Below are 23,737 nucleotides of genomic sequence, written 5' to 3'. Positions count from 1 at the left end.
CCATCTGACTTGTGACATCTGACATGGTGATTACAGCAGCAGTAAAAGGAATTTATGTCACTCTAGGATTGTTTTGATTGGTCAAAGGACAAGTTGTACTATCTCAAAGTCGGAGCAAAATCTTGTTCATTCAAGTCAGATGGAAGTAAGACTGGAGTAGGGCCAATGTAGGACAGATGTAGCAGGACAAAGAAGAATGATAGTCGTACAACAGTCGTGTCGTATCAGTGTGAACCCGGCTTCAGGACCCAGGTGTGTCAAGCTATTCAGCTGGTTAAATTTAGATGTCAGTGTAACCTTTATAGATAGGTTTGCCAAATTCAAGAATAGCATTAATATTTCTTTAAATTGAATAATGAAATTAAAATATCCTATATGTTCCCAAGTGCTCTAAAATGTTTAACTTTTGATGTTGATAAAGATAATTAAGTCTAGAAAAAATGAATCTTGATTGCGGTCTGAGCATGCCTGATGTAACATACTGTAGATGAACAATGAAAAAGAGAGAATAGTGCATGGATCTCATGCAAAAGCAAAATTATACCTTTATTGGGCATAAAAAGAAATTGGCAATTCACAATTTTTTGTAAAGGAACATATCCGCACTATTTGTCACATTCATAGCTAGAAAGACATAACTGGATTTGTGTTGTACATATGATTATAACTGCACTACGACCTCAGACACATAGCAGGCCACTGAATCTGAAAAATTAAATTCTAATACAAAAGATTGGATGCTCCTGTGTATCCCCATCTAGAATGGCTGAATGTATAAACTGAACTTAATGGAGCCTAATTAATGTAGGACTAGTCCAACAATGTTAATATTAACCATCTTTCTGCTGTTGTTCTTAATGCGTTATATCTACAGAAATTAAAATAAACTGTTAGCAAACAGAATGCATGTTATAACACACAGTGTGCTTCTGGTGAAGTTTTATCACATGCAATCATTAAGTAATGGTGGGTTAGCCGACAAGGTCAGCCAATGATGGAAGCAGAAGGTCTAATGAGATGTTTTGTTTTGTTTTGCTCTTGCGTTGATTTCTGTTGGTACATTTTCCAACAGCAGGCAGGGGGCCATCAATACTGTAGAAAATACACCACAATTAGTGCTTGCTCTCATGTTAATTTCTGCACAGATCCCTGTAATTGTCACTAATAGCAATTAGACAGAAAAAAGGCTGCATAGACATTTGCATTGTTCCCCTGTGCTGTGTCTAGACAGGGCAATATGTAATACCACTTTTTATACTACAAGTGTCAGCAATGTAGTTGAGTAAATAAAATACATTACTAGAGTTCTATGGCCATAATTGTCTGATTGTTTATTCTCCATGCTTATTTAAGTGGTCCTTTACATTTTTAGAATCCCACCACAAATCTGTCCTTTAATTTTACACAGTTTTATCTGCAAAGATTGTAGTCAAGCTTCATTGGCTATATTTAGCTCTGTGAGGACCAATAATACCAGATCTGTACGAAAAGCATAATGCGATATGAAGGTTGTAAGTTTACCCCAATCTCGAACAATATACACTACAAAGACCTTAATAAATTACAAGGGTTTCATGAATAGTATGCTCAAGGACTTTGCTTTATATGTCAATTGCATACTACCAATGTGTGTAAAACTTTTTTGTATGCTACAGGATAAGATTCAGCTTCCTTCCCAAACATTTGTTCTGTACCTACAACTGTGACGTGCCCTGAGCTGTCAGACCTGTATTCAAAAGCTAGCCTTGACAAAAATGCCCCTCATTCCCCTCCTAGCTCACATAGATTTGAAAAAGGGTTGGCATATGCAAATAACACAAACTGGGAAATACACTTGGGTCCTGAATCGTATGACTAGTGGGTGGCAGCATTAGAAGTCATCCCAAAAGTGTCTCTCTTCCCCTCTCAAAAACACAGTTTTATCTTACTTAGGGCATATTGCACCCTCTCCTAGATTATCACCATTGTGCTAGAGGCCCAGCAGACTTAATTCATATGCTGTGGTGTTGCCCCAATTTTTTTACTATTAGGAAGAAACATTGCAACTTATATCAGCTGTTTTCCCATACATCAATACCAGAGACTCCACATACCTGTCTATTGGGTTATCTAGATTAGGAGCTATTTTGACCGGAGATTTCTGCCCCAGTGATCAGAATTTTTTTTAAATTTTTTTTATCAAATATGCTTTTGTTCAAGAATTTTCAAGGTGCAGTACATACATTTGTTAGTGCATGTAATTGCGGTGGTCTCAAGTGTACCATAAATGTATCCAGTATATAATAACAAACAATGAACTGTGTAGAAAAGAAAGGCTGACACTAAAATAGTGTACTGAACCTAAAGAACAATTATGACGATTGTTTTCAAGTGTAAATATTCAAGAGAAAAACTAATAATATTTAAAGCAGTGGGAAGTGGGGGAGGGTGGGGATTTGATATGGGGGAAAGGGTTATATGCTACGAAAATGTTTGCAAAAACCCTATTGGTACAAATAAATCACCATGTGATCAAAGCTTGAAATGCAGATGACTCACTATATGCCCACCAGCATGTCCACATGGTGTGTACTTTTTCATCGCCGGGGGGTATCTTCCTCTACCAAAGTTCCCATTACTATAATCATGTCGTTGAATATGTGGGCCCATTTCAGAAGATGGGGCAAAGAACTAGTTTTCCAATGACAGGATATAGCTACCTGGGTTGTTAACAGGCAATGCTGTAGAATGCTCTTTTTAATTTTTGAAATCTACACAGAAATCAGCAACAGTAGGGTAACTGCAGGGAATGCCTGAACATTGGACTTACAAATAGAATTATATGAATTGAATCAATTCAGCTAAAATAATGAAAGCAGGTGGCAGCCCCACAAGGTATGGAGTTAGGAGCCTTCAGCTTCCAAACTTCTCCAACACCGGCTAGAGGTGGTTAAGTACATACCATGCAAGTCCACTGGGCCCAGTACTACTAGGACACTATGTTGTAGCTCTTCTCCTAAAAATAAGAAGACATGGAGAGTTTGTGGGTGAAAATAAAGGAAGTCCAAGGCAGTGTCCTCTGAAACAAAATAGTGGAAGGGGCGTCTCAAAATGACACATATTCATTAGACATTTGAAGCATTTGAAATTGTTCCCAGTGGATCTATCCAGCCAAATTTGATTTGGATTTATCCCTCAGGACAGAAGTCACTCCTTACACTGTATATCATTCACACTTGCAAACCATGGTGCTACTGTAGATGGGGGCTGTTATTTCCATGCACTTGGAATGCAGATCACTTTGACATCTAGAAGATGTAGAAGTAATGACTTAAGGTAACATTTTCTAGGAAAAGACACTCCTTTAAGGGGCCATGGCAATTTGCCATTCAAGGTGCTCCTTTTTTTATAGGTAAAACTACAAAAGGTAAAGTTTTTGGCTGAGCTTCCTATAGTACTACCCCCAGATGCTTTATGTACATAATAGCCTTCTGAATGCCTCTATGAAATATTTCACTTGTAATATTAAAGGAATTCTAGAGTCACAGCATACACTTTCATTTTTTTAACATCAGCATCATAATAACAATGCAAACAACAGTTATATTTGACATTATAATATACAATTACTCTAAAAAAAATATCCTTTTCTGTCGTGCTGGCCATTTCTTTCCACAACTTTCTGCATTCCCTGCATGCTTTTCAGCTTCTCGTTTGCTGTTTATTTTTAATTTCTAAGGACTACATATCCCATGGTACCTTGCTGCCTGTAAATAATGATTCTTGCACTAACTCCACCTCCTGAAACTCCTCCTCCCAGAACCTCTGTAGTTCTGAGGGCAGACTCCGTGAATTGTGGCACAGCCACATAGTAAATATGTGTCAGGATTCAAGGAAGTGTGTGCATTTAACCAAAGTACGTTTATAAATTTCATGATTGTTCAGATTAATAGAAGTAGGGTAAAAATAACTGAAACGCAATGCGGATTTGAATATACGATTTTACATTTTGTAACATAAAGATACACTTTAAGTTGATAAACAGACAAATTACACAGTAGAGTAATTCTTTCAATCCATTGCTCAAGGCTTGCTCTTCATTTATTCCATTGTTTTCCAGAACTTAAAAAGGAACTGTATGTATGTTCGGACAATGGTGCACAATCTTGGGTTACTTTCAATGAAAGCTGACAAATGACTTTGGAGTTTTAAGCTGTTTTGATAATCCTATCCATCAGGCCTGCTATAGATTATCTGACCATATACAGTATATGGCATGTTTCAGTCATTCCCTGGCTATTGGCCCAGTTACTGAAAGCCTGGTTAGACTGAAGAACTTGCAGCCAGGCTAATATTTCTATTTTCTGTAGTTCAACAAAAATAATTTCTGATTCATATTTCAGAGTGCACAACAGTGTACTTGGACCCACATTGGTTCAATGACTCTGTATTTTGGGCCTCATTCTATTGCTAACCATTTTTTTGGGTACCAAATTATAATTGAGACTCCAGACAAAACAAAGTACTTATCATAATAATGTGCTTCTAGCAAGTGTTACTATCTTCCCTGCCATGGAACCTATACATTATCCTTGGTATCTACAAAAAATATACACTATATTACCAAACGTATTGGGACACCTGCCTTTACACCAACAAAAGCATCCCAGTCTTAGTCCATAGGGTTCAATATTGCGTGGCCCACAATTCGCAGCTATACCACTTTCAACTCTTTTGGGAAGGCTGTCCACAAGGTTTAGGAGTGTTTCTATGGGAATGTTTGACCATTCTTTTATTTGTGAGGTCAGGCACTGATGTGGATGGGAAGGCCTGGCTCTCATTCTCTACTCTAATTCATCCCAAAGGTGTTCTGTAGGGTCGAGGTCAGGACTCTGTGCAGGCCAGTCAAGTTCCTCCACCCCAAACTCATTCATTTATGTCTTTATGAACCTTGTTTGTGCACTGGTGCGCAGCCATGTTTGAACAGAAATGAGCCAACCCCAAACTGTTCCCCACAAAGTTGGGAGCATGAAATTTTCCAAAATGCTTTTGTATGCTGAAGCCTTAAGAGTTCCCATCACTGGAACTAACCTGAAAAACAACCCCACACCATAATCCCCCCTACACCAAATGATTTGGACCAGTGCACAAAGCAAGGTTCATAAAGACACGGATGAGCAAGTTTGGGGTGGAGGAACTTGACTGTTCTGCACAGAGTCCTGAACTCAACCCGGTACAACACCTTTGGGATAAATTTGAGCGGAGACTGCGAGCCAGGCCTTCTCGTCCACATCAGTGCCTGACCTCCCAAATGCACTTCTGGAAGAATGCGCAAACATTCCCATAGACACACTCCTAAACCTTTTTTTAACAGCCTTCCCAGAACAGTTGAAGCTACAAAGGGTGGGCCAACTCAATATTGAACCCTACGGACTAAGGGCCAGTTCACACCATAGAAACGCAGTCCGGATGCAATCCAGATGCTTTTCTACATGTGTGTTTTTGATGCATTCCAGTGTGTTTTTTTGATGCAGTCCAGTGCATTTTTCCCCCCTCTTTGTTCTTGCCCTTAAATAGGGACATGTGGGTTCCAGTGCGTTTTCTATGCATTTTACAGCATTCCAGTGCAGGAAAAATGCAGCATGTTCTACTTTTTTTATGGAACTGAAACGCACTGGAACTGCAAGTACTGCTGTGAACTATGCCATTGAATACCATATAACCTACTTTCCATGTGTTTTTGATGCAGAAAATAACACACTGGGCTGCATGTGTTGTGAACTGGCCATAAGACTTGGATACCATTAAAGTTCATGTGTGTGTAAAGACAGGCGTCCAAATACTTTTGGTAATATAGTGTATACGTAGATGATAGTCATAGAGTGGATAATGTTACTGCTGTTTGACATTTGGAGTTGCAGACATTTTATAGTTAATTTTCATCTGGTAATTAATTGTGCTTGTTTACTTACAAACCTTTGGCGTCACCTTTTGGAAGATTTACTATCTCTTCTTGTTCTGTGTCAATGTTTGATTTCTGATCATATCCTGCCCTTGTGATAATGGTACTGAGGAAGAATCCCTCCAGTGGGGACGCAGAATGCGTTAAAAATTCTAGTTGGTTCTAGTTCATTTCTGTTAAAGTAAAATATATATATTTTGGATAAAAATACGCTTTTTGGGGTTGACTGTGGGGTTCATTAAAAGAACGTATGGGATTTCTTTTTTCCAAGAATCATACTTACCTAGGTGGATGCAACATCAGTCTCCCACCGGCTCTAAGACTGAGAACTGAGCGATTAAACACCACTGATCTTCCCAATGACCACAAGTGTAAGGACCATTCTTCCCACTGAACATCACACTAATGTATCATGAGTTGCACATTTCAAATTTTTAGCAGGGGTTCCCTGAGACCAGAGAACTATTTCAAGGGTTCTTCTGTGTTGAAAAGGTTGAGAAAGGCTGAACTAGACTATCCTAAATGAGGAGTGGGCGATGACGTGCAAGGACAGCCGTACTAGTGAATGGACCATGCTGGAGTAGTCAGATCTTTAGCAAGTTCATAAGCACATTGCAAGTGCATTAAAAAATAATTAATCGAAAGGAAAAAACACTGCAAGCAGGGATTTTACTTACATTTTTTTTTTTGCCTTTACCTGCAATATTTTAAGTTGGTGACCGGGTCTGTTTAAAGCTGATCTCCAGCTAGTGACCACTAAACCTTATACCCCTTCCATCTAGTCAATTCACCAGGTAGAGTGATAACATTCTAAATGCCTGAAATACTTATCTGAATCTGTATTCACACAATGCCTGAGTCTTCTCATTTGGACTGCAGGTTCCTTCTCTGGGTGGCCACACCACTACCCGGTGACATGTATACTTTCCATTGCTTGTCCATTGGCAAGGTCCCAAAGACTTTCAGTGAAACTTGAGAGTACCAGTTTTCACTCCTGTGACAGCTGCCATAGATGACACTTTGTGGGTGAGCGGGTGGGAGTCGAGCAACATTTGTTTGGCGATGGGCTTTAAGAGAAGTGGATAGCTCTATTATGAGAGGAAAAAAAGGGCAAGTTTGTGCCATTTAACCAGTTGTATTTCCAGTGCGTAGTAATGTCATTTTTTTAGCAATCAAAATATTATATGTAAGTATAATTGGTATAATTGCTAGATTGTTTTCATGGCTGCAATTGACTGTCTATTTTTTTTTAATTCTTTATTTATGAAAGAAAAATCGGAGTAATAACAGTATACATACTTTGATACAGAGGAAAAAAGCATTTTGTTTACACTGACAGCATGTCTCAACCTTTCAAAACATACGGAATACATAAGAAGTCGCAACTGTTGGTCAAGACCTCAATATTCCCAATCTGGAAAGCCAATCCCCAGATTATGGAGCTCTTTGTGTCCTGTGTTGTAGCAGTTTCGGATTTTCAGTGGGTAATATGGGATTGATTTTGACCAAAGGGTCATCAATCCTTTTAAGAATGCAGAGAGAGTAAAAGATATAGTGAGAAAAAGAAAAAAGGTAATGAGGGGGAGGGAGAAAAAACACTTTGGGAAGGGGGAATGGAGGGGAAGAGAGGTTATGGGAAGGATAGAGGAGTGGGAGTTCCCCTCCCTCCGGCCCCCCAGTTTTTTTCCATCTTTAACCCGGATTCCCAGGTCCCCAGGCACTTACGCTGTCAGCTCTGCATACTCCTCAGAATAGAAGAATTCAAGCCAACAGTGCCACTTTTTGAGATACTGTTCCCTGAGACCCCTGTCTTTTGCCACCAGGTCTTCCAGTTTGTGTATTTCAGTTATCATCTTCAACCATGTTGCCACTCCCGGAGGCCCCGTCCACTTCCAAAATAGGGCAATGCATCTTTTCGCTGCCGCCGTGACCAGTGTGGGTAGAATAGATTTTATTATGCTTTGCTCGGTATGTTGTAATGGTGTATTAGGAAGAATTTGGGAGTCATGGTCAATATCCGCTCTGTACATTTCTGTGTAATGCGGTGAACCTTGGTCCAGAAGGGGGTCAGGAGCCTGCAGGACGAGAAGATGTGGAAAAGACTGCCCGCCTCCTCCCCACACCTCCAGCATCGATCAGAGCTCTGAGGGAACATCCTGTGCAGCCTGACTGGAGTATAGTACCATTGTGTTAGAACTTTATATCCTGCTTCCTGTTGGTTGGCATACAACAATGTTTTGTATGTAAAGAGAATAATTCTCTCCGCTTGTCTCTCTGTCAGCTGTATTCCCAGGTCCCGCTCCCATTTAGCTATGTAAGGAGGTCTACATCCCTTTGGGGGAGCCACGAGAATTTGGTATGTCAATGATACGGTGTGCCGTATCGGCTCTTGCTCTGAGGAAAGCTGCTCAAAGGGTGTCAAGTTTCTCAAGAATAGTCTTGGAGCAGGCTGCGATCTAATAAAGTGGGACAGTTGAAGTTTTTGCCAGAAGGAGAGGCTTGCCAGGAGAGGATCCTCCCTTATGTTATCCCTGGACAACCACTGGCCATTTCTGATAAAATGATGTAATTGATATGTATCGCTGTCTTTCAGCGCTTGGAATTGACTGTCTATTTTGAGTGATGTGAATAATCTGCAAGAAGAAGGTCACTGATTGGCAGCATCTCTGCTACTGTCTGTAGTTTCTAAGCTCTGCTAGCTTTCCATGTTCAGGTTCATTTTCAGCTATTGCACAAGTGCCCTTCTGACTGAACACAGTTGCATCTGTCATTAGGACAGGCTAGTCTGTCAGAATGATTGAGCCATTCACCTGTGCTTAAGTGAGGATATTCATAAAACTTGCAATAAAGTCTGGCCCTAAAAATCAAAGCAAAGCTATGAATTACTGCACTTTCCAGCTGTGCCTCTATATACAGAGGAATGTTGAGTACTCCAGATGGCCTAGTGGCTGGTTCACTATGAATTTGATAACCATTGCCAAAGTTGCAAGCTTACCTCTGCACTGAGTTTGACCTGGAATATCTGTAGGCTAAATATATTCATTATTTTAGTTGCCTTACTTAACGATTGCTTTGAAAGTTTAATGCCTTCTCTATTTATTTCATTTGTTTAATTTTTCATGTTGCAAGTTGTTGGCCTAACTAAAAGAAAAACTGTTTATTAAATTATTTTGAAAAGTCATAGGTGATTACAAGCTGTTTGCAGACTCACAAGCTGTAAAATAGGTAAATAAGGTAATCCTTGCTAACGTGGGAAGCAGTAGACTTTCCACACTCAACAACAGATATCTAGGATGATTGAAAAAAAAAAAAAAGAAAGTGAGTAAAAATATCTTTGCTTATTTATACTTAGTGCTACGTATCCTTATTCTGTATTTTTGACAGTTTTGTGTCAATTAGGGAGCATCTAGGAGTTTTTAATAATAATAATAATAATAATAATAAAATCTGATGAGAAAGTCGCTTAAAGCAGAACTATAGGCAGAATGTTTTTATTTTTTTGTCTTTTTGGATAGAGTAAGGCAGGGTCATAACCACCGTTAGTTTCATTTTTGCCATCTGTGTCCCATTGGGGAGATTTCTATTCACTTCCTGTCCCATTCCCAAAACAAGAAGTGAGAGGAAATCTTGCTAATTGCAGAAATCTCTTGGGGTCCCTGAGGACACCAGAACTAGTGTCCCCCTTGGAAGATCTCTGAGATTTCTGGGGATAACCCAAAATTTGGGATTTTCTTTTAATTTCACTTTCAGTGATAATGATAAATAGGACATATAGAGAGGGCACAGACAGCAATAAAAACTGACAAGTGTTCTAATCCATCTCCATTCAGTCCAAAACTTTTTGCCTTTAGTTGTACTTTAACTGGTCAGCAGTACAGTCCATTGGGTTCATTTATTGAAGGCAAATAGGCTGGTCACTATGCAAAGGAAGTTGCATTTTTACAAGGAAACTTTTCCAGAGCTTAGTAAATGTGGTGAAATCTCACTTTTCAAATAATACCCAATCACGTGCAAGGAAATTAAAAAAAAAAACTGCACTATTGCTTGCACATGATTGGATGATGGAAGTCACCTCATTCACTAGACTATGGGAATAATTCCCTTCCAATGTGCAACTTTCCTTGCAAAAGGTACAGTCTATTTGCCTTTTGTAAATAAACCCCCATACATGTAGGAACATCTTGGCGCTCAATTTTGATACACTTTTTGCTGTAGGGTAAATGGAACTTAGGCCACGTACACACGGGCGGATTGTCTGTCCAACTTAGTCCGCTGAACCGTGTTTCAGCGGACAATCCGCTCGTGTGTGGGCTTCAGCGGACTTTTTCAGCGGACTGTCTGACGAACAAAGTCTTACGGAATTTCCGTAATTTTGTCCGTTCAAACTTGATTTTGTCCGTCCAAACTTGGTTTCAGCGGACAGTCCGCTCGTGTGTAGGCAAGTTGGACGGACTAAGTATGGCGCATGCTCAGAAAGGATTTACACGGCCGAAGGTTGCATTGCAGTGTATAGGACGTCGTTTTTCTAGTCCCGTCGTACGTGCTGTACACGTCATCACGCACGCTTTCAGCGGGCTGTCTGCTCATCGTGTGTGGTCAAGTCCGTTCATTCAAATTTTGAACGGACTGTCTGTCGGATTGTCTGACGAACTTAGTTGGGCAGACAATCCGCCCGTGTGTACGTGGCCTTAGGAAGCGAAGAACATTTTACAGTATACACAGGCTATTAGGCAGTGGGAAGTATGCTCAATAAAACATTGCAGCACAACTCGGGTCAGGCCAAATTCTTCGAATCCATGCTACGTACCTTAGCACCTCTTTTAGAGGGGACGGTTATTGTCGGAGGAGACTCTAACGTCGCCTTTGATCAAGGTCTTGATAAATCCTCCCCCTCACGTCCCCGCTTAACCAGGCCCACGAAGGCAAGCTTACGGATTGCCAAATTGCTACACGCTCATGGGCTATCCGATGTCTGGCGGGAATTAAACCCCACAAAGAGAGACTACACTCACTTCTCAGCGCCTCACCAATCATATGCACGCATAGACCACATACTTGTCCCCTCCTCGCTCCTTCCCAGGATGCTCAAAGCCTCCATCACTGACACAGTGATCTCAGATCACTCTCTTGTAATTGTGACGGCCCTGGGGGGCTCGAGTGGGAGACATCCTAGGCATTGGAGGTTAAATGAATCCCTCCTTTCGGAGCCATCACGAGTTATAGATCTCGACAAAGCATTGAAGGAATATTTTTCTATTAATGCGACTCCTGATGTCTCCCCCGAGACCCTGTGGGCGGCGCACAAAGCTTACATTAGGGGAAAATTCATGCAATTGGGTTCTCAAATAAAACGGGAAAGGCAATCAACCATCCTGAAGCTAGAAGAGGAATACCCTAAACTCAGAGCTCTTCACAAAAAGGACCCCCTCCGTACCCCCACGGCCATACTAGACAGGACTCGCTTAGAACTAAATCTCGCCCTCACCACGAAAGCTGAAAAATCAGTTAGGTGGGCTGGCCACAAATTTTACTCACAGGCGGATAAAATAGGCACTCTCCTGGCCAATAGACTCTCCCCTAGAACCAAGCTGAGCACCCTCCCTCGGATCAGAAGCGCGGGACTCCCGCCCACGTCTAATCCGGTCACAGTTCTGAATGCCTTTCAGAAATTCTACACCTCTCTCTACAGTAGCTCCCCACCCCCCAAAGATAACCTCCTCCCAAAGTTTTTGGAGGGTCTGCCCATCCCGGCCTTATCGGACGTTCACAAACAAGTTATGGAAGCCCCCTTCCAGACAGAGGAGATACTGGAAGTCATTAAGACTCTTAAAAAAGGCTCCGCCCCTGGTCCCGACGGCCTTTCGATCCCTTACTATAAAGCCTTTGCCAACACACTAGCTCCCCACCTGGCCAATCTCGGTAACCATAAAGCTAATGGAGACCCCCTGGATCCCCACCTAAACACGGCGTATATCACGGTCATCCCCAAACCTGGCAAGAACTTGGAAGATGTCAGCAACTACAGACCGATTTCCCTTATTAATAATGATCTCAAAATTCTTACGAAAGTTATGGCCAATAGGTTAGCCTCCTTTATTGGACGCTATGTCCACAAGGATCAAGTTGGTTTTATTCCCGGCAGACAGGGACCTGATCAAATTCGGAGGGCGATCGACATTATCTCCATTTTGCAGTCTAATTGGGAAGGGGGATCCGGACAATCTGGCTTCCTCCTTTCCTTAGATATTCAAAAGGCTTTCGACTCGGTCTCATGGCAGTACATCTTCCAGCTCTTTGACAGGTGGGGATTTGGGGCTCGCTTCCTTGGCTTACTACAGGCCTTATACTCCCAGCCGAGGGCCCAAATTCGAATGCAGGGATACCTTTCTGAGCCAATTCCCATCACCAGGGGGACCAGACAGGGGTGCCCCCTATCCCCCCTCATATTTGCAATAGCCATTGAAACACTGGCGATCGCAGTCCGCCACAATATGGACATTAGAGGTGTCCAATGCGGTAGTCAAACGCACAAATGTGGACTCTTCGCGGACGACATACTGTTGTTCCTCACTTCCCCCCTCACAACTCTACCCAACTTATCCCGAGTATTGGACGACTTTGCCAAGGTCTCAGGCTTGAGGGTTAATTACTCCAAGTCTGTGGCGTTGAATGTTTCTCTCCCCACTCACCAAGTCCTCTCACTCAAACAATCCTTTCCGTTCCAATGGAGTGACACTGCCATCCAATACTTGGGTATCTCCCTCACACCTAAAATAGAGATGCTATATGCCCACAATTACCCCAAATTATACAGACAGCTGGAAACTGACCTCTCCTTATGGTCTAAACATGAATTATCCTGGCTTGGCCGGATTAACTCCATAAAAATGACCCTTCTCCCCAAAATCCTTTACTACTTTCGAGCCCTGCCAATACCAGTTCGGAAGGACCACCTTTGCTCTCTACAAAGCAAAATACTGAAATATATTTGGGGTAATAAGGGATACCGTCTACCGCAAAACACGCTCTTCCTGCATAGACGCAGAGGGGGGCTGGGTCTGCCTAACCTCCACAAATACTACCTTGCAGCTCGCCTAGCCCAACTCTCCTCGATCTACTCCAAATATGAGAAACCGGACTGGCAGTCCATAGAACGCTGTGCGGTACCCTCCTATACACTAGATTTTTTATTATGGTGCCCGCCCAAAGCCAGGCCGCCCATCATGTCCCCATCCCTTTCTCACTCCTGTGCCCTATGGGACGGCCTTCGCAAAGAGCCTTCCCTAGTCTCCACTATAAGACCCCTTGCTCACATGTTCCGTAATCATGACTTCCCCCCCGGCCTGAACATTGAGGCCTTCAGATGGTGGTTGGACAAGGGACTATACCGGATAGGTCACTTTTTTAATTCCAGGGGTCCGATTTCCCTAGCTTATTGTATCGAACACTTAGAGCTACCAAACACAGAGAGGTTCCGCTTCCATCAAATATCTCACTACTTGAACTCACTTTGGAAAAACAAACCCCTTCCTCCTCCCTTTACTGAATATGAAGCCTGGTGTGGTGGAGTCGGGGAGCAGAGGGGTGGTATTTCAGTGATCTACACGGCTCTCACTTCCCCAACGGGTAAATCCCCCTATATGACGGCTTGGGAATCTGATCTCCAGACCTCTGGGAGTCTCGAATCCTGGCAGCTGGCCTTAGCCAGATCCTTTCGTGGGATCCAGAACACCTCACTAATGGAGGCTAGCATTAAATTGATAACCAGGTGGTACCTCACTCCAGTAAGGCTAGCCAGAATATATCCCACGGCTAATCCCTTATGTTTCAGGGGGTGCCAACTTCGTGGCTCCATGATCCACATCTGGTGGGAATGCCCTAGACTCCGTTCGTTCTGGACTAAAATCTTCAACTTGATTTACTTAGTCACAGGCTGCCGGGTTTCGAGAACTCCAGAGGTTGCGTTACTCAATACCCCGATTCCTTTGATGTCTGGTAACATTCAGAAACTAACTTATTTTATTCTATTAGGAGCCAAAATTGCGATTGCCTCCGCATGGAAGCAACCCAAACCCTCCTTCCTCGCAGTTAAGAGGAAGATATCGTGGATAATGTCCCAAGAAAAACTATCAGGTATTCTGTCAGACACCACACCTAAATTCCGAAAGGTGTGGGACCCTTGGGCCCGTTACATGGGAATCTCTCTGCTGCCGGGGGTACCCCCAGGCCCTCCCCTAGGAACCAGACCTCACCCCTAAAGCACCCATTCTTACATTGATTGCGAAACATTCCCTCGCTATATCCTTCCACCCTTTCAAGACATAGCTTACCTCCCCCGACCCCTCTGTTCTCCTCTTCTCCTCCTTTCTTCTCTTCTCTGTCCTTCTAGTCGTTCTAAGATTTTGGTTTGCTCAACAGAGCTGTAATTGACAGGTTCACCATACAGTCCAATTTAATGTTGCGGTACCCACGGCAGACGATCCTCCGACTGTTTTTCCCCTCTGCGAGGGAGGGGCCTGGGAGGACACTCCCTCACCCTGGCACAGCAAGTTCCCTATTAGGGGTGTCGGGATGGGGGCTCCTGGGAGTTACCCTAATAGTTCTACCTGGTGGGCTCTCCCGGGGGGGACACCCTCCGGTTACCTCTTATTGATGTAGCCCCTCGATAAGGAAGGGCTTGCCGACTGTACACTCTTGATATTGTCTGTTTTTCACTAATGTCTCATGTTTTCTTTACTTACATTGTGACAGCAGGCCTTCCCTGCTACTGCTAGTTTGTGTACTGTTTTACGTATGTAAGTGCCTTTAATATAAAATAAAATATTTTGAAAGTGAAAACATTGCAGCACAAAATGGCTGAAGTGTTTTTGGCAAAAGGGAACTTTCCATGCTCTTATAATTGTTGCATGCAAAATCATTCCCGTTAAAGCGGCAAACTTTCCAAACAAACTTGTACCTACATGTAAGCTTACATTTAGTGTACCATCTAGGAGATATTTACATTTCAGCAGGCTGTGACATCTCCAGCTCATGCGCACTACACTCTACATAAAGGGCATTCTAAGAGCGCTGTGAATTCAGAATGCTGTGCCACTATCGTCACTCCCGTGCACATACACAAAAGTGATGTCATCAGGGCCTGGGCATTCAAACAGCCAGGATGCATGAACCCAGAAGGAAGACCTTGTGAAGATGGAAGCCCTGGCAGTGGTGACAGTGCACTGCTTGAGGGATTCGTTTGACTGGTAAATTTGCCATAATGTGCTAGTATGTGATGCAGAGGGCCAACTGATTGACGGGGCTTGCCTGGAGAGTGACCTACGGGCACTGAACTCCACATTGTCTCACATCCATGTACTCTGTTAGCCACTGAGTGCATTCTATGTCCAGAACCATAGCACAGTCTCTCATGTGACCCTGTCTCTGGGAGCTGCTTTGTTTATTACAACCATTGGCACATCATTATTATGAAGAAGGTTAAAACACTGGGGGATTGAGCACTGCGTCATTAGGTAAAGTGCCATGTAGCACACTCTTTCTCTCTTTCCCCCCGTTCAGTGTGAGGTAGCATCTTCCTTTCACTGCTACTAATCGTAAGAGACACACCGTTCAACCTTTTTTCCTTTTTGCTGCCACCTACTCTGACCTGGCCACGTTCTCCTGCAATCTCTCCTGCTTCCAGCAGCTGGTTTATGAGAGCCAAAGCATTTACCTAGTATTCTGAGCTAAGTTTTCTCTGCTTTGCAGCTTGACACTTCTGCTTTCAGTCATACAGGCAGTAGTCCCACTGTACCAGGACCCTTCAGTTCATGATCCACTAACTGTTCTGGAGCAGCCTAGAGTGCTCCCTCTCAAGGGCCTGACATTGAAAGCTAGGAACAATTGAACCCTGCTTAAGTCCCTGCACTTCTTGGAGTTTTCTTCAGCTCTGTTAGGCATACCAGCCTCCTCTGTTCTATCTTGGTACGGTTTTACCACAATTATGCAAGATTTCTTGGGTCAAATCGCAACCTTAATTGCTGATTTTAACCACCGGGCTAGAAATGTACAGTGTTTTGAAAAAATATTCATACCGCTTGAAATATTCCACATTTTGTCATGTTACAACCAAAAACGTAAATGTCTTTTACTGGGATTTTATGTGATGGACCAACAGAACCACAGAAAGTGGCACGTAATTGTGAAGTGAAAGAAATATGATGAATGGTTTTCATTTTTTTTTTTTTTGCAAAAAGTTTTTCAACTTTTTTTTACAAAAAAATATCTGAAAAGTGTGGCATGCATTTGTATTCAGCCCCCTTTACTCTGATACCCCTAACTAAAATCTAGTGGAACCAATTGCCTTCAGAAGTCATCTAACTAGTACATAGAGGCCACCTGTGTGTAATTTAATCTCAGAATAAATACAGAGGTTTGTTGGAGAACCTTTGTGAACAAACAGCATTATGAAGGCTAAGGAACACACCAGACAGGTCAGGGATAAAGTTGTTGAGAAGTTTAAAGCAGGGTTAGGTTATAAATAAATATCCCAAGCTATGAACATCTCACAGAGCACTGTTTGATCCATCATCCGAAATTAGAAAGAGTATGGCACAACTGCAAACATACCAAGACATGGCCGTCCACCTAAACTGATAGGTTGGGCAAGGAGAACATTAATCAGAGAAGCAGCCAAGAGGCCTATGGTAACTCTGGAGGAGTTGCAGAGATCCACAGCTCAGGTGGGAGAATCTGTCCACAGGACAATTATTAGTCGTACACTCCACAAATCTGGCCTAGAAGGGTAACAAGAAAGGCATGGTTAAAAGAAAGCCATAAGAAATCCAGTTTGCAGTTTACGGGAAGCCATGTGGAGGACATAGAAGGTGCTGTGGCTAGATGAGACCAAAACTTTTTGAGCGAAACGCTGTGTGTGGCGGAAAACTAACACTACACTTCACCCTGAATCCACTGTGAAACATATTGGTGGCAGCATCATGTTGTGGGGATGCTTTTCTTCAGCAGGCACAGGGAAGCTGGTCAGACTTGATGGGAAGATGGATGGAGCCAAATACAGGGCAATCTTAGAAGAAAACTTGTTAGTCTACAAAACACTTGAGACTGGGACAGAGGTTCACCTTCCAGCAGGACAATGACCCTAAACATACAACCAGAGTTACAATGGAATGGTTTATATCAAAGCATATTCATAATTGTTATCATAATGGGGGATTTTAATTATCCAGACATATACTGGGCTGAGGGAACCACGCATTCGTCTAAGGCTCGCCAGTTCCTAAATGTCTTGCAGGACGATTTTATGGGTCGGATGGTAGACGCACCAACTAGAAATAAAGTTTTACTGGATCTACTGATTACCATCAATACAGACCTAATCACAGATGTGGAAATATGGGGCAATTTAGGTAACAGCAATCACAGGTCAATTGGCTTCAGTATAAATCACACAAATAGGAAACATAAGGGGAATACAAAGACACTGAATTTCAAAAGAGCCAACTTCCCTAAACTACGAACCTTGCTAGAAGGCATAAATTAGGATAAAATCTTAGGAACAAAGAACACGGAGGAGAGATGGGTTTGCTTTAAGAGCATATTAAATAAGGCCATTAGCCATTGCATCCCATTGGGTAATAAATTTAAAGGAGCAAACAAATGTCCTGGATGGCTTTACTCCAATGTAAAAATGCATATAAAAGCAAAGGAGAAGGCCTTAAAAAAATACAAGGTTGAAGGATCATCATCAGCATTCAGACTTTATAAAGAATGCAACAAAAAATTTAAGGATGCTATAAGGATGGTTACGATGGAACATGAAAGACACATAGCAGAGGAGAGAAAAAAAAATGCCAAGAAATTCTTTTAGTATGTAAACAGAAAAAAAGGGAGGACGGACCATATTGGCCCCATAAAGAATGAGGAAGGACATCTGGTTACAAAGGATGGAGAGATGGCAAAGGTATTGAATTTATTCTTCTCCTCAGTCTTCACGAGGGAATCAGGGGGCTTCAGTAACCAAAACTGCAGTGTTTATCCTTGTGACACATCACAGGAAGCACCTCCATGGTTAACAGAGGACAGAATTAAAATGAGACGTGGGAAACTTAACATTAATAAATCACCAGGACCAGGTGGCTTGCACCCGAGGGTAGTTAGGGAACTCAGTCAAGTAATTGCCAGACCATTGTTCATAATTTTTTGTGACAGTCTACTGACTGGAATGGTACCAGCTAATTGAAGAAAAGCCAATGTAGCATCAATATTTAAAAAGGGCCCAAAATACATCCCTGGGAATTGCCGACCAGTTAGCTTAACACCAAACTTTTGGAGGGGATGATAAGGGACTATATACAAGATTTTAGTAATGAGAACGGTATCATTAGCAGTAATCAGCATAATGCGGATTCATGAATGCCTTGAGGCGATTCAGTTCGCGTTGTGTGCTTTACAAATATTTTCATTCATGCATTCATTCATGAAGAATCGTTCTTGCCAAACCAATCTATTCTATGAGGAAGTGAGTTTCCATCTAGATAAAGGAAGGCATTTGACACAGTTCCCCATAAATGTTTACTGTACAAAATAAGGTCCATTGGCATGAACCATAGGGTTTGAACATGGATTAAAATCTGGCTACAAGGGCGAGTTCAGGGGGTGGTGATAAATGAGGAGTACTCGGAATGGTCAGGGGTGGGTAGTGGGGTCCCACAGGGTTCTGTGTTGGGGCCAATCCTGTTTAATTTGTTCATAAACTACCTGGAGGATGGGGTAAACAGTTCAATCTCTGTATTTGCGGGCAATACTAAGCTAAGCAGGGCAATAACTTCTCCACAGGAAAGATCTGAACAAATCAATGGGGTGAGCGACTACATGGCAAATGAAGTTCGATGTCGAAAAATGTAAAATAATGCATTTGGATGACAAAAATATGAATGCAATCTATACACTGTGGGGAGAACCTCTGGGGGAATCTAGGATGGAAAAAGAGCGGGGGGTCCTAGTAGATGATAGGCTCAGCAATGGCATGCAATGCCAAGCTGCTGCTAACAAAGCAAACAGAATACTGGCATGCATTAAAAAGGGGATTCATTCCTGAGATAAAGCAATAATTCTCCCGCTCTACAAGACTCTGGTCCAACCGCACCCAGAGTATGCTGTCCAGTTCTGGGCACCAGTCCTTAGGAAGGATGCACTGGAAATGGAGCGAGTACAAAGAAGGGCAACAAAGCTAATAAAGGGTGTGGAGGATATTAGTTATGAGGAAAGGTTGCAAGCACTGAACTTATTCCCTATGGAGAAGAAACGCTTGAGAGAGGATATGATTTCAATTTCCAAATACCATACTGGTGACCCCACAATAGGTATGAAACTTTTTTGCAGAAAGGAGTTTAACAAGACACGTGGCCACTCATTAAAATTTGAAGAGAAGAGGTTTAACCTTAAACTACATAGAATTGGAATTCCCTTCCACAGGCGGTGGTCTCAGTGGGGGGCATCGAAAATTTCAAGAAACCTGAACGACCACAACATACAGGGATATACAATGTAATACTGACAGATAATAACACACATAGGTTGGACTTGATGGATGTATGTATTTTTTCAACCTCACCTACTATGTACTATAATGGCTCAGTCAAAGTCCAGACCTGAATCTGAAGCAAAACTTGAAAATTGCTGTTCACAAACACTTTCCATCCAATTTGTCAGAGCTTGTGCTATTTTGCAAAGAAGAATGGGTAAACATTTTACTCTCTAGATGTCCAAAGCTGATAGAGACATAACCCAAAAAATTTTTCAGCTGTAATTGAAGCGAAAAGTGGTTCTACAAAGTATTGATTCAGGGGGGCTGAATGCAAATGAAATGCATGCCACACTTTTCAGATATTTATTTGTAAAATAATTTGAAAACCATTTATCATTTTCCTTTTGCGTCACAATTATGTACCACATTGAGTTGGTCTATTGCATAAGATCCCAATAAAATACATTTATATGCTTGGTTGTAACATGACAAAATGTGGAAAATTTCAAGGGGTATGAATACTTTTTCAAGGCACTGTACCTCCAGGCCTCCCCCTCTATCTGTGGCCTCTGAGCCTTCAAGGGATCCCTTTGAGTTAAAAAGACTGTTAAAACCTTTCAGATGTACCTACTAATCCCAGATCACCTTTATGGAGACTCCTGATAAACTGTTTAGACTTCCCAAATGTTTCATAACAAGGGAGAGGGGCCAGGAATGCCAGCGAGGGACCCGAGAAGATGAGGATGGGAGCTGCTCTGTGCAAAACCATTGCACAGAGCAGGTAAGTAAAGTAAATAAAAAAATAAAAACTGTGCCTTTACAATCAGTTTGAATAACACTTTTTATTACATCTGTAGGCATGGCAGACAGGTCTCAGAGCAGCATCACAATACCCTGCCTCAGTAGGAGTTATGCAAATATCAAAATGCCTACATGGGGGGATGTCAGTCTGAAGAGTGGGTGTTTCAAGGCAGACTGTATTTGCGTGCAGACCACCCTATGTAATGTGATGAGCCTCTATGATTGAAGTAGCTGAAATCCAAATAATAAATGGGACGTTCCAGGGACAGTATGATTGGGGAGGAAAGTGCTAGATGATGATGGGGTTTTCTAGCCAGGAAATGAGAAAGGCACTATCTGACTTTTAAAACTGCACTGTGAGTGCATTTATGAATTTATGGCTGGAGTTCATCTGTAGACAAAATAAATTACTTTAAAGCCTTCCTACAGGTAAAATGTATTTAAAAATAGCCCCCAAAATGGGTTAAAAAAAAAAGAAAAAAGCAGATCAGGCTGCCGGTTGAATAAGGCACATCCTGCAAATTCAGGCTGACATTGACCTGCCCCTTGAGAGGTTGTCACTACAGTGAACTGCACTCACAGTGTAATGATGACATCATCAGCACCTCTTTGCATCAAGGACAGCCCACTGCTAGATCTGAGGAGGACTCTAATGTCATATGACCAGCCTGAAGTCATCTGGAAAAGGTTTGTATATAATAAAATGCATAAAATACAGCAGGGAGATTTGCAAGGAGGAGTCCAAAGTAGAGCATTACTCAATATAAATTAAGCGAGTCTATGTCATGGACACTATTTTGTCCCTTTAAATGGGTTTTATCTTGCTAAGCCTGGGAATCTAACATTACAATGCACTTTTATTCCTGCTTCCAAAGGGCTTCCTAAATGATGCACCACAAGAATCCCTTTCTCTGCTGCAATAAAATGAAGAAATAATATGCTTTGAAAGTGATTTATGATGGCACCTAAAAAGCCAAATTTACAAAGAAGTATTTTGGATCTGGGGCAACCCCAGGAGTCAGGTCAAAAATGAGTCTAAGCATGATTTAAAAGGCTCCATTTGTGACATGACATTTAATGTGTGTGCAGTGAGACCCATGTGTCCCTAATAAAAAAGCATTACTCTTTAAATACAAGACGCATGCTGGTTTATTTTTTTCCTCTTTTGTAGAAACTTTAACCTTTTCTTGCAGTTGCAGAAATGCTAACCACAAAGGAAGTTTTACATGTAATAAAACTTCCAGCCTATAAAATCACATTTCATTAAATTGGCTAGTGGGTAGACAGCTGGGCAAGGAATGAAATAAATCATGTACACACAGCTGAGAAGCTGATTGTTTACACTATATAATTGTCAGCTGGAATTCATTTAACATGTAACCACGCTAAACCTCTAACACCAGATATGATTTTTAACCAAAAGGCAATAATAAAACATAAATTAGAAGGGCTAAACTAAGTAAAAAATCACCAAATTACCACACCCACTAATATAGGTTGTATAGTGTTTATTATTAACATTATTTGTTTTGTGAGAATTTGGCTGAAGCCTGCAGACATGAGTGTTATACTGGGTAGTCTTAAGCTCTTAACATGCTGTTCATCCACATCAGTCCCTGCCCTCAAGCAGCATATAATCAAAGGTCCTTATCACACATGCATATATGGGTCAATTTGGATAGGAGCCAATAACCCTACAAACACTTAGGACAAAAACAGAACATCGCCAACCAGTCTGCCAACCAACCAAATTAACCTGTCCAAAACAGGGGTTTAGTTAGCATGTATTTGCAAACGCATGTGTAAGCTGTAAGGCCTCTTCATGGCACCCTGTGTATGTTTGCAGTCCTAAACGCTACTGAATTTATGGGCATCTCCACAATGGAAGTGCATGCATTAAATAGATAGACGAGGGGCAGGTGGGGCTGGAGGCAGCCCAACCCCCCTTAAAAGAACATGAGCATACTGGACACCCAGCACATGCCCAACTTGGCATTCACCAAACCTTCACTGTAGGTGAATTCATCACTGTATTTAAAAAAAGACCCCTCAGTAACATTTTTTTACTTTTAGATAATCCATGAAGGGGACCAAGTGTATATATATAAATCCACCCCCTTTCAGGTAGCGTAGTTGCATGGGAACAGGAGGGGGGGACAAAATGTCCGACCTTGTTTAGCAATGCAGAACGGACTCTGAAAATGTCGTTTCTTAACCCCCTCCCACCCTCCACGCTTTCCTTTAAAAAGGATTGGCAATCTTATGACTACTTTGATTGGCTGTCACAGTGGTCACATGAAAAGGAGCCAGTCCCGCCTGCTACCAATCGTTAGTTTGGACTGAGAACTATCTTTGACATCTTGTTCTCTGGGCTGGGAGCATGCAATGAGCTTGCTCTTAGTGCACAAACATCAGCCTGAGAGAAGGAAGAGGAGGAGTCCTCAAAACGCATCCTGTAACCAAGCTAGACGTGTGTGAGGCTACTGGATGACCAGAATCTCCTAGGGTGAGGAAGCCAGGCAGTCTGTGTGTTTAAAACCCACTGGCCAACTCCACAGCAGTGCGGATGCTATGCACTGACTCTCATCCAACCTCCCTTTTGGACTTTTCATGTGATGCAGCCTTGCTCCGCTGATTTTTGTATGCTACACAGTTCACCTTTGTGGGTAGTTTTCATTGTTTTGAATAAAGTTTATGAAGACTTACTAAACTAGATGCGCTGCACTCTCTCTCTCCCTTGCCTTTTTTGTTTTACACAGAAACATCGGCCACTCAGCAGCACATAGGTGTGGTGTGCGGGAGTTAAAGGCCACCCTTTTGTCACCGCACATATGTGTTGCGTGGGAAGTAACAGGTTAAAAAACGTCAATGCTATTCGGCATCATCAAGTATAACAGTTTTGATCTTCCTCTCCTAATTTTAGCTCATTACCTTGCTTTATTTTATTCTTTGAAACTATAAAGTTTTACAAAATCCTTTTTTACAAGCATAGGATTATTAATAATATACTAGTAACTAAATTATAAGAACTTTTTTTTAAGTTTTCAAATTAGCAAGTGACTATGTGAAAGTGAACATTGTCTGTCTCAGCAAAGAGCCATATATGACTGTACATTACAACTGACCAGTATGTCCCATGACAGAAGGAGGTATGTTTTCTCCTAGTTAAACACTTCAGCGCACACAAAAAAGCAGAAGAGTTAAACATACAGGAAAAGTACACATACCCCCTGAACTTGTTCCCTAAATGCCAGAGTTTTGCCAAGCCCTACCAGTGAGAAGAAAGCAAATGAAAGTGCCTTTTTTCCCTCTTTGCTTTTCTCTATCTTTTTTTTTTTTTTTCTAACTCCCTCTTTCTCTTTGTTAAGTTAGTGCTCACACAAAGCAGCTTTGTGGCTTTTCCAGACTTGTCACAGCCGTCAGTCGGGATAAGGAAAACGATATTGTTTCCAGTACTTGAGTTCCTTCCG

The 23,737-nt window shown here is 41.9% G+C and overlaps 1 protein-coding gene across 1 annotated transcript in view; it reads left to right on the top strand.

The window, feature by feature from the left end:
- The window catches only part of LRMDA (leucine rich melanocyte differentiation associated), a 1,231,554-nt gene that overhangs the window by 727,810 nt on the left and 480,007 nt on the right, over positions 1–23,737 (top strand). The gene's annotated exons all lie outside the window — the stretch shown is intronic.

The sequence above is a fragment of the Lithobates pipiens genome, unplaced genomic scaffold (genome assembly GCF_037356315.1).
Source record: "Lithobates pipiens isolate NorthernLeopardFrog02 unplaced genomic scaffold, aLitPip1_a1.2 Scaffold_25, whole genome shotgun sequence".
NCBI classification, from domain to species: domain Eukaryota; kingdom Metazoa; phylum Chordata; class Amphibia; order Anura; family Ranidae; genus Lithobates; species Lithobates pipiens.
The sequence above is the reverse complement of the archived record's forward strand: the minus strand, read 5'-3'. Positions and strand labels throughout refer to the sequence as shown.